This window comes from Mus pahari, chromosome 10 (assembly GCF_900095145.1).
Source record: "Mus pahari chromosome 10, PAHARI_EIJ_v1.1, whole genome shotgun sequence".
In the NCBI taxonomy this organism is placed as follows: domain Eukaryota; kingdom Metazoa; phylum Chordata; class Mammalia; order Rodentia; family Muridae; genus Mus; species Mus pahari.
The window spans coordinates 62,951,300-62,957,299 of NC_034599.1; positions in this window are offsets into that span (position 1 = coordinate 62,951,300).

Genomic DNA, 6,000 nt, shown 5'->3' on the forward strand with positions numbered 1-6,000 from the left:
AGAATACTAATAACTTTGTGGCACTTTGGGACTTTAAGTTCATTGATCTGGGGGGAATCTCTGGACATCTGGTGGTTTGTTTTATTGTTTTGTTTCTTAACAAAGCTCCAGGTTTGTTTCTGAGGCACAGCCAGAACTAAAAAAAAAAAAAAACGACCTGACTTAAAACAGGCTCCAAAAGCTTTCCTGATATCAGTACCAATCAGGCATTGCAGTTACTGCTGAACTTCAAGAACCATCTTCATCTTGGAGAGAAAGATTTTTTTTTTTAATTATGGCATTTAGTTGTTTGGTTAGGGCGTGTCAAGGCTCGTGCGTGGTCGGGTGGTCGGAGGGTGATTGTAGGAGTTGCTTCATGGTTCTCTCCTGCCATGCTGATCTCAAGGATTCAACCCAGTTTGTCAGGCTTCCCCACTGAGCCAATTTACTGTTCCCGCAAAGAATCTTAAAGGACAGAAGGTTGCTCATTCCATAGTCCTGTGTCCTTGAGGAAGGCCTTCTGGTTGAATGTTGTGGCCATGATTCCTGTGGCTACTGCTAAGAGGGGTTCTAGGCCACGTGTGTTTTCTCTGGAAAGAGAGTGGAACCTACCAGGGCAGAGGCACATAGCTCCCTCTAATGGTGACCGTGCCTCTGAATTTAAATTGTTTCCTGACTTATTTTCAAAACCTCCTTCATGGAAAAGCCTGAGCCATTTAAATAATCCTTATCATGGGTCATTTTGGACTGAAAGAACCTTCAGAAAGAAATTGCACTGTGTTTTGTTTTCATATACTGGACCTGTATAGTCCCTTACTCAATACAGAAAGCTCTGAAAGCCAAAAGACTCTTCACGGACTTAAAGCAAAGTCACCTGGCGGCAAAGTCTGACCTGACCTGACCTGAGGTTCTTTGTGTTCTTTCTTCATGTAAAGACATTTGCCTGGAATCTTTTGATGACTATGGGGTATGGCCCTGTGGGATAGAAACCTTGTTGCCTCTCTAGTCTGAACTTCTATATTCTGAAGTACATTTGGCTCAGGAGCCCCATAAGAGGTTGTAGACATCTCTGTTCTGTGTCAGTTAGCCTTTCTCAAGCCAATAAGGAGCTTGCTCTGGCTCCCAGATGGTACAGTTTGTCATGGCAGGGAAGGTAGAGGCAGGAGTGTCAAGCAGCCGATTGCATTGCAGCTGTAGTCAGGAAGCAGAGGTGAGTGCTGTTAAACACTTGTTCATTTTTATTAAGTTGGAGACTCCAGCTCACTGAATGGTGTCACTTAAAGATAGAGTGGGTCGTCTCACCACATTCCAATTTAGAAACTTCTTCATGACATATCCAGATGTTTGTCTCCCAGGTGATTCCAGAGCCCATGTGGTTAACAATATTAACCACACACCCTCAAAATTATTAACCTCAGGCTATTAATATTTTAATTATTTTATTTAATTAATAACATTGGATTATTAAACGTCTCAAAATTTACCCAACAAAACAAAGCAAAACAACAACAACAACAAAACCAGACCATAGGATTGTCAGTGAAGGGCAACAGGACTCTTTCCTATTCAGACCATGTCACTACCATGCCTGACAGTTCCACTGGCAAGGCATTTTGCTATTGAGATTGATGTCTAGTAGAAGAAAGTACCCCCTCGATGGTGCAACACAAGGATTTGTGACATCCAGAAGAAGCACAAGCCAAGGATGAAGTAGTTCTCTCTTGTTTATTAAGTATTAGCTGCTGGAAGGGAAGGTTTTAAATAATTGACCTCTAGTGAGAAAACAATCGGGTGGTGAGAACATAGAACATCCCGGTCCCTTAGGTCAAGCTCATTCACTAAGATAATAAGGAGCCTTTTCAGAGAGGATTTACTTCCTCAGCAGTAATTCTCATAAACCCAAAGAAAGATCAGGTGACCTCTCCTGAGATGGACTAGACTGCCTCTGATTTTCTAAATGTGGCTCAAATCCCATGATAAATCTTTTTTTTTTTTTTATCAAAAATAGATTGTGAATCTTGACTTTGAGTTTTGTTGTGGAGAATACCTTTTTGACACTAGTGTCTCCCTTGGCCATCTTTCCTTTTGGGCCATCTTTTCAGGCTTTCTTGTTACACTTCATTGCATTTCTGTGATTATCTCCTTCCATGTTAGCAAATTATCTTTATTGACCAATGGTTGCCAAAGAAGACTCCAGGTAAAAGAGTCTTCTAAATAAAGTTTAATAGGCGCGCAGTGATACCCATTCATTGGTTACAGCTAGCTTCACACTACAATGGAGAGTTAGTAGCTGTGGGACACGATAGCAAAGCTTTGACGTTAACGTTCTAGTTCTTAAGACTTGTCAGGTGGAGCAGACTCAGGCTCCAAATGAGGCACCTAAGATGCTGCAGTGAGGGAGTAATTGAAATCAGAGCCCAGCATATCTTTCAAGACTCCGTCTCTATTCCCCACCCTCTGCCCTTGCTAGAGAGGGATACGAAGTGTCAGTGTGTAATCAACATGGCCTGTATTGGTGTCTTATATTTCCTTTAAAATTTTGTGCCTTTATCTCCCACCCCATGTTATTTACGTCCTCTCGTAAGCCTAACAGTTGCATAGGCATTTCCCGAAGAAAATACTCAAGAGTCTAAGCCAGCCAGCCCTTGGTTTAAACTATTTCCCAGATCCTGGAGAATTCTAACATGTACTCTAATGTTACTGAGACAGTTAATAATTTATGCAGCCTTTGAGGTATAATAGGGAGGAAGAAAAAAAACCTGACCTCTCTAATGCTCTTTAGAACTAAGAATGAATCGCTGCAGGTTCTACCACAAGCCATTAGATAGTTCTGCTATTAGAAACATTCCACATGCCCAGGATAGGTGCTTTCTCACCATGGCTGGGAACATGCCCAGGAAGAGGTGGTATCTCAGACGACAGGCCACGACAGAGAGCAGTGACGGAATGAATGAGCAGGCACTGAAAGATGTGATTTGAATGGGAGCTGTAAAGGTTTAGCCTCACCAGAGGGTGCTGCAGCTTAGTTAAGCATGCAGTTATTGATGGTTTAAATTAAGCAACTATAGTTGAAGAGGGCACGGCTTCCTTCCCCGTGGAGTACTGTGAGGAGCTTAACCTACTTTGACACTTCTGATCAAATCTTCCCTACTTCACTCAATTCACAGTGGTTCACGCTTTCAAAAAGTAATAAGGGGGGGGGTATGAATTAGTGAATTAATATCCGAGTTCTTAGCTTTTCCAATAATGAACTCCAGTCATTTGAGTAATCTATTATAAATAGCAGATTTTTTTTTCCTTAGGAAATCACACTCCTGGGAGATTCTGGAAGAGCACTGAGGCCTATGGAACATTTAGAATTGTGTCTGAAGTCACTGCCAGCAGGAAGCTACAGCTTGCTCATGTCAAAGATTCCTGTAGGTAAAGTTTAGAGACCCAGGAAACACTTGTTCCAAGCTGACCTCAGAAGAGCAAAGAAGGCTCTTACACATCTGTCAGCGATATGCAGGGTGGATGGGAGCCATTTGAGAAAGCTACTTTGTAAAGGCTGTGAAGGTGGATTACCTGTGACTTAGCTCAGTGGATAAGACTGTATTTCCTGGGTCACCTGAAGTTACTGCTCAGGCAATGACCATGGAGTTAGAAATCAACTCTCTTACAATCACCCACAATGTTTATATGTCAAATGATTTTGATTTAATGATTTAATCATCTCCTTGGGGACACTTGAGTCTAAGTGTCCTCCCCAGGCTCCTGTGTTTGAATACTCAGTCCCTAGCCAGCGGTTGTGTTTGGGGGAGGTTGTGGGATTCTGTGGCTCAGCTAGCAGAAGTGAGTCACTGGAGTCAGGCCTTAAAGGTTATATCCGCTTCTCGTGCCTGCCCAAGCTTTCTGCTGTTTTGTTCTCCAGTACGGAGGACCTCGCACCTCATGCTCCTACCATGATCCATGGAGCCGGGCCAGATGCCATGACGTCCCCAGCCGGATGGACTATATCCACGGAACCAAAATAAATCTGCTTTCTCTTTGAGATGCTCCAGCTAGATGTTGAATTATACTAATAGTTAATCATGGGCAGTTTTTATATTCAGCACAGGCCTATCTCCTTGTGGCTTTTCATCCATTGCACGTAGCCCCAGACACACTGAGGATGTCTCTGTGTGGAGCCTTGAGTATGAAACACTCCTAAATAGAACTGAAAGTTGACCTTGGGTGCTGCCATCCATTCAACCATAAATGGAAGTTTCCAAGTTTTCATCATCTTCTACCTAGACCAACCATATCAGAATGACATTAAGTCACCTTAGATACCTGATCCACCCCATTCACCTTCTTAGAATATAGTTGCATGGATCTCCATCTGTGCCATCAGAACCAACTGAGATGGAGTGGGCCTCAGACAATTGTAAATTTCCCATTGCTTCCCTAGCAGGAAAAAGTATCTCAGCCTTAAAAGAAATTACTTACATGAAATAAAATGGCACTATTAGCATAATTTATTTTCTATATCCAGGCTGGAGAGATGGCTTAGTTGCTAATGGTTAGGCTCACAACCAAAAATATTCTCTATATACACAGAAATAACTACATTATCTTTTTTATTAGACTTTCATATGTGTGTGCCTACATGATCTTGTGTGTGCCATGTATGTGCAGATGCTAGGAAGGGTAGAGCATCAGATACCCTGGAACTCTAGGTATAGGCAGTTTTGAGCTGCATGACACAGGTGATGGCAACCAAACCCAGGTCCCCTGCAGCACCACCAAATGCTTTGTAACTCCTGGGCTATCTCCAGAGCATGAGCTAGCCTTGTAATAACTTTAACTAAACAGTATGTTTGTAACCATTATATATATATATATATATATATATATATATATATATATATATATATATATATCCTGAGAAAACTATCTTTTATTCTTTTAGTTAATTTCTTCATTTAAAAATAAGTCTTTTGGACTAAATGTGCCTTTATGTTAACCTTTGAGTTTGGATATGGGTAAAATGACCAATTTTAGGTTATTTTAAAAGTGTGAGGTGTGTTTCTAAAGGAAACCTTTCTTCCTGCTTCCTTACAACTGCCCCACAGACATTAGGCGTATATTCTAAACTACCTGTGAGCCCTTTTCAAAAAGCACACAGCCTTTAGCTGAAAAAGAAGAGAAGGCATGAGAAACAGTTGCTAGCCTTTTCATGTGGGAATGGTCTGGACTCAGAAACAGATAATGAAGACGCCTGGCAGAACTGAGCACGGGAATGGCTAATCCTGGAGCCCACCATGACTGTGAGATGGTTCCCGTTCTTTCTGCAGTCGCACACCCTCCGCTTCAGCACCAGTGAGGATCACGGCCACTCAGAAAGCAGTAGCTCACCTTTCAAACTTGACAGCCATCACACCACAGTAAGGTGCCTCTGCTTTCCAGATGAAGACACAAGCTGGTAGGAGGGATTTACTTACCAAGAAGTGAGTGACCTGATGCTTGGCTCTACCCTTTGTAGGCACAGCAGTAGCCTAGGCCTAGACATTTTAAGCTTGAGAAAGCAGCATAGACAAAGCAGATTATAATGGGCACGAAGGAAACCTTAAATATCTTTGCTCTCTTTATGTGTGCCTTCCAGTGTATTCATCTGACCGAATTTTCTCATGATGAGGTGGAAAGACATCACGGCTCCCGTGGCTGCTGTTCTCCTCCTATAAGAAAGCTTCATGTTCTCTGGGTTCCTTAATCACAGGACCTTTTCGTAGAATAAACATGGGGTCTCGTGTGCCACTGAAACCATCATCTGGTTAATGCCTTAACATCCCACTTGAGCTGAGCATGTACGTGTTCACATGTGTTGCAGTCTTAAGGTGCTCGGGACACATTTGTAAACACAAAGAAAACTGCAGAAGACAGCTAGGAAGAACAGAAAGGTTACTAAAAAGGGATCAATAATTAGGATTGACAGCAGAATCCTTAACAGTCACACCAGGGAGACATCACAAAGTGGGATGTGACTAAGAGAATATTGATCAT